Consider the following 13,194-nt stretch of genomic DNA (forward strand, 5'->3'; position numbering starts at 1 on the left):
CTCCACGGAGAAAAAGGCCGACTACACTCAACCTGTTTTCATAAGGCATGCTCTCCAATCCAGCGAATGCCCTTGTAAATCTCCTCTGCACACTTTCTATGGTTTCCACATTTTCTCTGTTGTGAGGCGTCGAGAACTGAGCACAGTACTCCAAGTAGGGTCGGACCAGGGTCCTATATAGCTGCAAAATTACCTCTCGGCTCCTAAATTCAATTCCACGAATGATGAAGGCCAATACACCGTATGCCTTCTTAATCATAGAGTTAACCTGTGCAGCTGCTTTGAGCGTCCTATAGAGTAGGACACTACGATCAATCTGATGCTCCACACTGTCAAGAGTCTTACCATTAATACGATATTCTGCCATCATATTTGACAACCAAAATGAACCACTTCACACTTATCTGGATTGAACTCTATCTGCCAGTTCTCAGCCTAGTATTGCATCCTATCAATGTCCTGCTGTAACCTCTGATAGCGCTCTACATTATCCACAACACCTCCAACCTTTGTGTCATCAGCAACGTTACTAACCCATCGCTCCACTTCCTCATCCAGGTCATTTATACGAATCACGAAGAGTAGGTGTCCCAGAACAGATCCCCGAGCCACACCACTGGTCACCGAACTCCATGAAGAATATTACCGTCTACAACCACTCTTTGCCTTTTGTGGGCAAGCCAGTTCTGGATCCACAAAATAATGTCTCCTTGGATCCCATGCCTCCTTACTTTCTCAATAAACCTTGTATGGGGTACCTTATCAAATGCCTTGCTGAAATCCATATACACTACATCTACTGCTCTTCCTTCATCAATGTGTTTTGTCACATTCTCAAAAAATTCAATCAGGCTCGTAAGGCACGACCTGCCTTTGACAAAGCCATGCTGAATACTCCTAACCACTCCTAGTCATATTATACCTCTCCAAATGTTCATAAATCCTGCCTCTCAGGATCTTCTCCATCAACTCACCAAACACTAAAATAAGACTCGCTGCTCTATAATTCCCTGTGCTATCTCTACCCGCTTTCTTGAATAAGTGAACAACATCTGCAACCCTCAAATCCTCCGAAACCTCTCCCATCCCACTGATAATGCAAAAATCATCGCCAGATGCTCAGCAATCTCCTCCCTCGACTCCCACAGTAGCCTGGGGTACATCCTATCCAGTCCCGGCAACTTATCCAACTGGATGCTTTCCAAAAGCTCCAGCAGATCCTCGTTCTTAATATCAAAATGCTCAAGCTTTTCAGTCCGCTGCAAGTCAGTACTACAATCACCAAAATCCTTTTCCGCAGTGAATACTGAGGTAAAGTATTCATTAAGAACCTGTGCTGTTTCCTCCGGTTCCATACACACTTTCCCACTGTCACGCTTGATAGATTCTATTCTTTCACGCCTTATCGTCTTGCTCTTCACATACTTGTAGAATGTCTAGTGTTTTGTCTTAATCCTGCCCGCCAAGGTCTTCTAATGACCCCTTCTGGCTCTCCTAATTTCCTTCTTAATCTCCTTCCTGTTAGCTTTATAATCTTCTAGATTTCGAATATTACCGAGCTCGCTGAACCTTTTATAAGCTTTTCTTTTCTTCTTGACTGGATTTTTACACCACGGTTCCTGTACCCTATCATAACTCCCCTACCTCATTGGAATGTACCAATGCAGACATCCACTCAAATATCCGCTGAACATTTGCCACATTTCTTCCGTACCTTTCCCTGAGAACATCTGTTCCCAATGTAACCTTCCAAGTTCCTGCCTGATTGCCTCATAATTCCGCTTACTCCAATTAAACGCTTTTCTAACTTGTCTGTTCCCATCTCTCTCCGGTTCCATTGTAAAGGAGATAGAATTATGATCACTATCTCCAAAATGCTCTCTCACTGAGAGATCTGACACCTGACTAGGTTCATTTCCCAATACCAAATCAAGTACAGTCTCTCCTCTTGTAGAGTTATCTACGTATTGTGTAAAGAAACCTTCATGAACACACCTAACAAACTCGACCCTATCTAAACCCCTTGCTCTAGGGAGATGCCAATCGATATTTGGGAAATTAAAATCTCCCATCACGACAACTCTGTTATTATTACACATTTCTGGGATCTATTTCCTATCTGCTCCTCGAGATCCCTGTTATTGTTGGCTGGCCTATAAAAGACCCGGTAGAGTTATTGACCTCTCCCTATTCCTAACCTCCACCCACAAGACTCCGTGGATAATCCCTCCATGACGTCCATTTTTTCTGCAGCCGTGACATTATCTCTGATCAACAGTGCCACGCCCCCACCTCCTTTGTCTCCCTCACTGTTCTTTCTAAAACATCTAAAACCCGGCACCTGAAGTAACTATTTCAGTCCCTGACCCAGCCAAGTCTCTCCAATGGCCACCACATCATAGATCCAAGTAGTGATCCACGCTCGAAGCTCATCCGGTCTGTTCACAATACTCCTTGAGTTAAAATAGACACATCGCAAACTGTCCGTCTTATCGTGTTCCTTCTCTATCACCTGCCTATCCTCCCTCACACACTGTCTCCAAGCTTTCTATATTTGTGAGCCAACCGCCTCTTCCCCACTCTCTACAGTTCGGTACCTACCCCCCAGCAATTCTGGATTCAACACTCCCCAGTAGCCTTAGCAGACCTCCCCGCTAGGATATTGGTCCCCCTGGGATTAGTCATAGTCATAGTCATAGTCATAGTCATAGTCATAGTCATACTTTATTGATCCCGAAAAGGAAATGCAACTCATCCTTTTTGTACAGGTCACACATGCCCCAACATCCCGGAAGTCATAGACTGGTGAGCCTCGGTTCAGTGGTGGTTTACCACGTTGTCCTGGCTGGAGATCACTCCTGATGATCCTCGCCCTTCAATAAAATTGTTCAACCACACACTTTCAGAGAATATCCTCTCTCGGATTAAACCAAAAATTGTTCCCAATTCGAGCAGCATCTGTAGAAAGAACTTCACTTTTCTGATGCAGGTTAGTTTACTAACGGAGGGAAATAATAGGAGAACAAAAAGGCATAAAGGGTAATTTTATTTTGATTATACCAGTAGAATATGTAAAACCGTCGATACGCATTTTTCCCAAAGTTTTCAAACATCGACTGATGATTGAAAATATACATGACCATCTCTTCAATAGAGTGTCCAGGATTATCTAATACATGCTGTCAGGATGACAGCAGTGAAACGAATACATTTCTATTCAGCACTTAGTTAGTATACAAAAAAATATGAGCATAAGATTAAATAAGACAAGATAACAATTACACTTTATTTATCCCGATGGAAATTATTGTTGCAAAGTTGCTTAGTCGGAGATATATAATTTAAAATATGTACATTAAAAAATAATAGTGCAAACTACCGATGTGCAATGAAACCAGAAAGTATATACTTAAGGGGGCGGGGGCGGGGATTGTAGATTTGCATAGCCACAAGGAAAAAGGATCTCTTGTGGCGTTCAGTGGTGCAGCTCGGTGGAAACAGTCCGCTACCAACCATGCTCCTCTGTTGGTCCAGTATGTCAGGGAGGCGGTGGGAGTAATTGTTCATATTGCTCCGTAGCTTCTGCAGAATCCTCGGCTCAGACACAACCACCAGGGAATCCAGTTCCATACCCTTATCAGAAAGTATCTTCCTTACGAGCTTATTAATCTTCTTGGCATTAGCTGTTCTCACCCTGTCGCCCCAGCAGACGACGGCGTGCAATATAATGCTGGCCACCACTGAGTCGCAGAACATCTGCAGCATAGTATCGCGGACAGTGAATGACCGGAGCCTCCTCAGGAAGCACAGCCGGCTCTGCCCCTACCCGTTCTGGTACAGAGGCTCTGTCTTTTTAGTCCCGTTAATTGCCGATGTGAGCTCTTTGGTACTAGTAGTCCCGAACGATTTCCACATCTGTTCCCTTGATGGGGATGGGAATGCGGGTGTTTTCACCTTCCTGAAGTCCAACACCAACTCCTTTGTCTTAGTGATGTTGCGCAGCAGGTGATTCAGCCCACGACACTCAACAAAGTTGTCCACCTCTCATCTGTATTCAGCCTCTTAACCCCGTCTGATACAGCCCACAATGGCAGAATCTGCAGGTTGCAGGATTCCGAGTTGTATCGGGATGTCCGAGGTAGACGGTGAACAGGAAGGAGGACTGGACAGTCCGCTGAGGTGCCCCTGTGCCTCTAACCACAGTAACTGATACACAGTTCTGCAGTCTCGCATACTGTGGCCACCTGGACAGGTAGTCAGCCATCCAGGACAGTAATGAAGTATCCACCTGCATCTCCGTAAACTCACACCCGAGTAAAGCAGGCGGTGTGGTATTTAAACACTGGAGAAATCAAGAAGCGTGATTCTCAGCGTGGCCTGGCTCGCCTAGATCGGTGTATGCCCGTTGAAGCAGGAAAAAATGGTGTACTCGACTCCAATATGTGATTAGTAAGCAAACTGCTGGGGACGTCCAGTGATGGATTTACGATGGTCTGGATGTGTGTCAGAGGCAGCATTTCTAATGATTTCATAACATGTGAAATCAGTGCCAGTGGCCTGCAGTCCCTGGGCGTGGTGTGATATGTCTTCTTGGAGTTCTTGAACTAGTCAGAGTGTTTTCCACAGCAAAGGAATCCTCTGCAAACTGAGGCTCAGATCAGAGATGTATCGAATGACTGCACCCAGCTGAGTAGCACACACATTGCGTGCCCTTGGGCTGATATCATCCGGGCCAACAGCCTGGATTGGATGAAGCCTGCTGTTCTCTCTCTTTACCTGTTAGAAGTGACAGTCCACGTGTCTGTGATCATTGGTTCTATGCTGTCCTTGGAGAGAGACGGAGGGAAAGGGATGAGCTGCGGATTTAGATTGGTTGTAGAGGGTGAACAGAAGCCTCCCCATCAAACCTGTTGAGAAAACAATTCAATTCGTTGGCCCTGTCCCGGACCCTTTCGATCACTTTTCTCTGGTCCTTTTGTACACTGTGATCGTTTTGTACCAATCCACACATCCGTTGCGTTGTTCTGTTGTAGTAATTGTCTGGGAAGCATCTGTTAAATGTCAAGTTTCTGAACGATTATTGCTGTGTACCTTTAAAGAAAACATGACTTGACAATAGGAAAGCAAGACATAATGATATCAGTACTATGTGGTAAACACTTCGTGATTTAGGGGAACGGGATGATGTTATTTTAGGAAGGAACCAGTCAGGTATTGCAGGGACACCAGAGGAGTAACTGCTACAACGTCAATGCAGATACATTTTGTAAATTAAAAAAGCAAGCCAATATATGAAACATCAACAATAGTCTCGGACGAGCTGTCATTTCAATGTTAGGTCTCCGTTCGTTCCGAGGGAGTGATTTATTTGTGCGTTGGGATATAATGCATTTTATCTGAACAAAATGTACACATGACTCCACGTGTGTGTGTCGTTGCAAGTCATTCCAATTAATGACTTTGGTGGATTTATGCTAGAAGAGACAGGTAAGTTCCTGAGAATTTTTTCCATGTTAAACAAGATTCGCGGTGATGACATCCAGGACTGAAATAACCCGTGAAGCGAGTCCGTGGCGTGAATCGACCGGATTCTAAATTAAAGCCGTTCCCTCATTTTACCATTCCACGTGTTGCTCTGCTAGAATGATTATGGTCACATGGGGCAAATTCCAAGTAACATTGATGAACAGAAGAACTTTATTCCAGCAACAGAAACCTCATGACTAGGACAAACCTTGCAACCTGGACATTGAACAAGTTTCACAATGAAGTGTCCATACTCATTGAGCAATAAGATACATTTCACAATGCCACAACGAGCAAAAACAAAGTTAATTGTGTTCGTTCAGTGGGTTGTGTCTGATTGGAGTGACGAGTCGCTCCCCGGATTGTCCCAGTGGATCTCCCTTCTACTATATAAAAGCTGCATAAGCATTTTGCCAGTACGCGGGGCATTTGGAACAACTTTGAACAACTGCTCGCAGCGCGTTACTGAAGATGGTATATGTAACTATTTACCACGTAGCCCGCATCTGTTATCCGATCCTTGCAGCGGCCGGAATTCCGGGTAGGACACACATCGGTTGTTATTTGAGTGGCTTCGTCTTCCTATTGTTTGTCACACTTACAGCAAACTGAGCTGGCTGCTGTCTAGTCACCAATTTCACCATTTTAGTTGGTGGTAATGCTGTTTATTTTCCGACTGCTAACACTGCTTGAAAATCGAAGAATCTTTGGAATGCATTTCTTCTGCCTGAGTTCGTATACTTACATCGAAACAAATGTTCTTATCGGGGCAAATCCTTCATTTGGAGCCGCAGCAGCACTTCCAAACTGATTTACCGTGAACTGCGGAGGTCTGGATATATCATCCACAACACAACGAATTTCATCGCCATCACAAAACTACGTAAGAGCAAACGAAATTTCTGTTAGGTTGGCACTTTTCTTCCAAACTACCCCATTGTGGGTTCAGAAGAATCATGGTCCATGTTCCCATCCATCTGACACATTCCGAGCTCTCCGCTCTGTTCGTGATGAAACAACTGAGATGTGGACTGCTCTGGACACAAAACAGGATGTTCCTCTTCCCTGAAAAGCCGCAGTAAAAGATTGATTGCACCTGCACGAAGTGTCAGTCTTCCACAAGCCTGAAGGTGGCCAAAGCGACCAATCTGACTTGGTTCTCATTTTGGGTGATCAGAATGATGAGAGTCACTCCGTTGCTTTATAAATGACAGTCAGAACAGTGCGAATGCAAACACAATGAAGAGCGAGAGCAATTGAGGAAACAAATGATTTAGGAAGGGGAAAGCAGAGTTCACCACTTCAGTGAAAAGAAAAGCCGACATGGCGTTTGAGATCGTAAACTCGTCATGGGCACTGGTCATGCGAGAAACTTGTTTCCCGGAGATGAAGATATATCAAACTGTATATCCGCATTATAAAGTCACCGGGGCGACTGTACGAGATACTGTGTTCACCGAGTCTTCGAGAGAGCGGGTAACTTTGAATTAATTACATAACATCAAGCACATTGTACAGTTAGAGAGCGAGAGCACTGTTAGATGAATGTAAAGATTGTGAGATGCAGAGCTGCATCATATGCCCCTGTCAGACCGGAGGGGATGACTGGGTCAGGGTCACAGGTAGATGACTGGTCAGTGCGATCAGATGGAGAATGAAACAACTCGCTGCAGAGTAGTAACCAAAGAAAATTGGATGAGCTTTTCGAGAAGAAGCTGGATAGTAATAAACTTTTCGGTATTCTGTTCAGTCTCATTCCATGTTTGAAAATCTCCGTCTGTGGTGCCTTGGTCCTTCTGAGCGAAGCTCAGCGCAAACCTGAACCACACCAACTCCTCCACACGAGACACAATGCAGACTTCAGTCATGAATATCCAGTCTCCAATTTCCGGTATTTCGCACTTCCGACTATACCTCACCACATCGTCCTACGACAGTGAAACCGTTTTTCTTTTCTTATCTATCCGCACAAAATCGGCAACAGGTGATTTGTCAGCTCTACGCCGTGAAGCTCTGCCAGTCTGCATTTTCAAAATTGTGTATTCACACCATTTTAACACATTAGGATCAAAGCAACATGTTTTAGGATTAACTTGACAGTCCATTGAATGCACCAGGCAAAGCTGCTTATCGCTACTGCACCGTAGGAGTCACGGTGTCGAACACGGTCTATTTCCTCTCTTTTTCTCACCCCATTCCCGCTGAAACACAACAACACGTTTTCCTTCACTTCTAGTTTTACTGAAGGATTTATCGACTTGCATCATCAACCGTTTATTTCCACAGCTTTCGCGTGACCAGTTAAACATTTGCTTCTGTTTTCAATATTTCTTATCGGATATCTGCAATATTTTCGTGTCCGATGCACCCCAGCATATTCCTCCACGTGCATTACTTCTCCACCTTACGAAGCATTAGTCAAGTCTGATATTCGCATCCTGAATTCTTAAGCGCAAGTACTGGCGTGTGCTCAGTGCAATCAGCATCTTTCTTATTTGTTAATCAGCGGGAAATGGTTCGTCTGAACTTCTCTAAGGATAACCTCTGCTTTCTCTTTATATTGCAGTGAATTTAATTGCGGTTGTGATCCTGTTCCGTGGAAAATGTGGACTCTCTAGATGTGTCACTCGCTACCTGGTGGGAATGGCTGCGGCAGATCTCATTGTCGTTGTCATTGTAGTTATTGGGCAGGATATCAATAATCTCTACATGTACGCCAGATTCTTGCTCGTCACTCCGGTTTGCGCTCTGACGCTTGTGCTTACAGTTGCAAGCTTGGATTTCTCCGTTTGGCTCACAGTGGCTTTCACATTCGATCGCTTCGTTGCGATCTGCTGTCAAAGTTTTCGGAAACGATACTGTACAGAGAGAGTAGCGACCATCGTCACAGTAATAGTAGCGTCGGTGGGCCTTGCGAGGTGCATCCCGTTTTACTTTGTAGTGGAGGCTCATGTAATAATTAATAAAGTACCGTGGCGTTGCGTCTTCATACCTGAATACTCCACTTCTCCAGTGTGGAAGGCCTACGAATTGCTTGACAGCATCACCACACCGATACTACCAATTTGTTTAATCCTTCTGTGTAACGGTTTAACAGCGAGACACATTATAGCGGCAAATAGAGTCCGCAAGGGACTCCGGAGTAACAGTGAAAATCAAAAAGATCTAGAAGTGGAGAACCGGAGAAAGTCTATTGTCCTGTTGTTTGCTCTGTCAGGTAATTTCATTTTACTGTGGATGCCCTACATAATACAGTCTATGAATTGGCAAGCGGTGAATTATTCCTTCACAGACAAACATCTGAATACTCCGATTTTCATCTTTCAAACATGTGCTATTATGCTGACATCTCTCAGTACCTGCACCAACACTTGCATCTATGGGCTGACGCAGAGGAAGTTCAGAGAGGAGCTGAAAAATGGGATGAAGTATGTGGTGACTTTAAATGAGTTGCTACGTAAATAACAGAAATAATATCCGACTAGAACATGGTGGAAATTGCAAATAAATATCCCAAAGACTTCATTAATTTCGTTAGCATTCCATAAATCCAGTAATGTATATTGAGAGGATTCGCAGTATTGAAGAGAAAAAAACACTCTAACCAAATGGAATAAATTGTTTTATTGCTGTAATTTTGCCACTCCAACAACATTAGTCAAGGGGAATTGGTTATGAATAAGAGTTTTTCATGCTGGTAATGTTAACGCCCGCAGTTGCCACACGATATGCCTTATTCTCTAATTCTACGATTCATTGACCGTCGTCATTAAAATGTGCTTTTTAAGAATTAATTTTATAATGATGAAGATAGGGATTGCTATCAAATTCCTAATAATCATTATTCTCTGTGAATTCGCCCCCACTGGAGTGGCCGGTTGCTTTGCTGCATTGTTTTATGTTCAATGTGCTACGTTCAGGACTGAGCACAGTACTCTAAGTGTGCTCTCTCACAATTGTTGTGTAGACCTGCAGCGTTACGTCACCGGAAATGGACTGGCTCTGGAGATAGTGCCGAGGAATTGATTGTGGAGATGACGGGGTTAACCCTATGAATCTCCTGGGAATAAACTGACTGCAATCCAGAAGAAAGAGAGGGGATCGGTCGGAAATGTATCAAATGAACCTGTTGACTCCTCTGTAGTTAAGGCTACTTCAGTAAATACGCAGTCAGTGGCCGGGTGGTCAGGTGCAGGAGTGGAAGCCCGTGCGGCCTTTTGCCGCTGCAGCCCAGCCACTACAAGGTTGGACATGCTGTGCGTTCAGAGATGCTCTTCCGCACGCCGCTGTGGCAACGAGCGTTTATTTGATTCACTGATGTGAGTGAAAATCCCAGAAGATTAGTCGCTTGAGAAATTCTCAGATCATTCCGTCTGGCAGCAATAACTATCCCATGCTCAACGTCAGTTCAATCACATTTCTTCCCTTGTCTGACGTTTGGTCCCAACAGGAACATCTTGATCATGTCTGCATAACTGTAATGTGTTAAGGTGCTGCCGCATGATTGACTGATTCGATATTTGCATTAACGAACAGGTATACAGGCGTACCAAAGGCTCTGTGTATTTTAGACACGGGCAGATTTCTGCATAGCGGGGAATTGAAGAGTGCAGGGTGAAAGGCAGGTAGCGTCACTGTGGTCGCTGGGAGGACATTGGAGAAATGACAGACTTTGTCACGGCGAGCGGAGACAACGACTCAACGCAGGAGTGGGGTAATGGCAGATTCCTCTGTAGAGACAGAAACCAGAGGTCAGACAAGGGAATACAAGCAGACAGCGGAGGCAGGACTATGCGGCAGCGCGAGGAAAGGAATTCTCCCAAATACAAGGATCCCGCTGCAGCGCAAATAATCAACGCAGAGACCCCTGTAAATAATCGAGGTACGTCGGAAACCGGTTCACATGTTCAAAAAAGGTTCAAAGGTTCATTTGGAATTGGGTGGGTGGAAGCAGAGCCAGGCGGAAGTGTTGGGGAGTGTGTGGTGAGTCCTCACTCTCTCCAGACGAGGGGAACCAGACAATCGTTCCCCATGTAGTTTCCTTTCAATGCGATCAGCAGCGAGTCTCCACAAAGCGGAACAAGCATTTCAAGTTGGAACTACTTGTGTCAGTGTGTGATATCGACCTCTGGAGCAGAGAGGGGAGGAGAGTCGGTGAGAGATGGACATTCCTTCGTCGGTCCTCACCATTTCTACCACCCCTACTCGACTTCCCATATCCTCTACCCGCCTCCACAAACCTCCCCATCTCGGTCACCCTCATCCTCCCCTACGCCACACCGTCTCCGAGAACTCCCTCCTTCCCCTAAACAGTTCCCACTCTCCGTCATCTCCTCCCCTCCTGGCACGCCTTCGTGCGTTCATCACTCTCTCGCTCCCCTGAACCCCTCTCCAGTTTCCTCGTTTCTGCGCTGAACTAAGACAACAGTGATGACTGTCTTGTGGCTGTGGACGCTCGTACACCGTAGCTGTTTGCACAACGTTTTTCTCTCTGCAAATTTGGTGTATGATTGTCTTTTTTTCTTTGCTTTGCAGAGAGTTTGATATTGTGCCCGAATGCCTGAACTATGGCCAGTTAGAAAATGAGGTGTTGTTCCTCGAAATTATTTGAAGTTGTGACAGAGTTTGTATCAGATATCACCATGGAGACCAAAATTATCTCAGCTGAAATGTTGTCCTTGACCAACCGGCCATGCTTTGCAAGCTTTTAACAGGCTGGAAAGGTAAAGGGTTTGTGTACGTGAATCTCAAGCACGTTAGTTCAGTTGTATCTGTCAGTTCACCAGCGCTTGAATGCCGCCGATCCTTGAATGTGGAGCGGAGATGCTGGAGAAGACAGCGCCCCACTCGCTACAAGGAGACCCCGATCACGTGTCCATCTCCGTGCTCTGATTGGATACATTGCCATGACGTTGGTAGCAGTGTGATGTCATTCACTGGCTCTCAGTTTGGAAGGGATTCAGTCGGACATCGCAGATACACCAACAGCTTCGCACTGGGAAGCGGCCGTTCACCTGCTCCGTGTGTGCGAAGAGACTCATTCAGTTAACCCACCTTGTGATGCTCCGGTGAGTTCACAATAAATAGAGGCCACATTTCTGTCTGGAGTGAGCAAAGAGTTTTACTAAACCATCCCAGCTGTTGCAACACCAGCAACTTCACATCAGGGAGGAAGTTCAAATCAGCTCTGTGTTAAATGTTTAACCATCACGGTGACTGAAGGCAGCTGCAGGTTCATGAGGGACTGTTACTGTCAGATTCTGCAGTTATTGCGGCTGCTCATCGCACCCAGTACTGAACCCTGGTCACTGAGCATTGGGGGAGTCCGTTCTGCTGATGTTAGCCTTAAACTAGACTGGTGTTTAATATAGTGGATCTGTGAAAGATAAATCAGTTCTGAATCAAATCCCGTGTCTCAGGTACATACTGTCTCTACCACACTCACAATGTTCACTAGATAGGCCACTCAGACTATCTGATCCCTGCCCATGTTTCTGTTCCATATCAGTATATCAAAATCTTTCCCTGCCGTTCCCCTCTCACTCTCCCTGTGATGACAGGTTGCAACTAGTCACCACTCCGTAGGATAGGGGATATCCCTTGAATTTCATGGAATCATAGAAATCTACTGCGCATTACGGGCTCTTAAGCCCATAATATTGTGCTGACCATATAACCTACTCTAGGAACAGCCGAGAATTACCGTACGGCATAACCATTTAATTTTCCAAACCTCATGTACCTGTCTATGAGTCCCTTAAGACCCTCTACCACAGTCCCTTAAGACCCTCTACCACAGTCGCCGGCAGTGCATTCCACACGCACACACCACTCTTTGTGTAGAAAACTTACCCCTGACATCTCTGGTACAACTACGTTAAAACTATGCTGCCCCGTGTTTAGTTATTTCCGTCCTGGGAAAAAGCCTCTGGCTGTTCGCACGACCAATGCCTCTCATTATCCAATAAACCTGCATGAATTTCCTGCATGATTTTTATCCCAGGCTGAATAAGATGACGAATTGACTGTGGTTTTAACGTTCTTCAGGGCTCTGGACTAAGATAGTTAAATTATTTCTGTCCTGCTCTTTTCAACGTTTCGGGTCATTTTCACTCATTTCAAAGGACTGTGCCTCAGACAGCTGGGTTGTTGCAATGCGCCTCTAAAGTCTGACAGCAGACTACCGAGTGAATCTCCAATGGTGCAGAGTCAGAAACCAACGAGCTGCCAGCCTGAGTCAGGGCTTTGGGGATCCAAGAGAAGGGACCTAGAGTTTACGATGAGGAGGAGGAAGAGGAATCAGACAAAACACGATGTGGCTACAAATGAAAGACCAAAAACATTTGGAAACTGGTCGATTGAAAAACAAGTGGTTAATTTCTGCAAAAATACTGGAGGAAATCAACAGATCAGGCAGCCAATGTGGAGAGGAATAAATAGACAACGTTTAGACCGAGCCCCTTCAGCATGTCTATATTGTGTACTCCTCTGCTTAGTTGCTGCCTGAACTGCAGAGTTCCTCCAGCATTCAAATAAACTCTGTGTTAAATTTTTAACCATCACGGTGACTGACGGCAGCTGCAGGTTCATGAGGGACTGTTACTGTCAGATTCTGCAGTTCTTGCGGCTGCTCATTGCACCCAGGACTGAACCCTGGTCACTGAGCAT

The sequence above is a fragment of the Mobula birostris genome, chromosome 13 (genome assembly GCF_030028105.1).
Source record: "Mobula birostris isolate sMobBir1 chromosome 13, sMobBir1.hap1, whole genome shotgun sequence".
NCBI lineage: Eukaryota > Metazoa > Chordata > Chondrichthyes > Myliobatiformes > Myliobatidae > Mobula > Mobula birostris.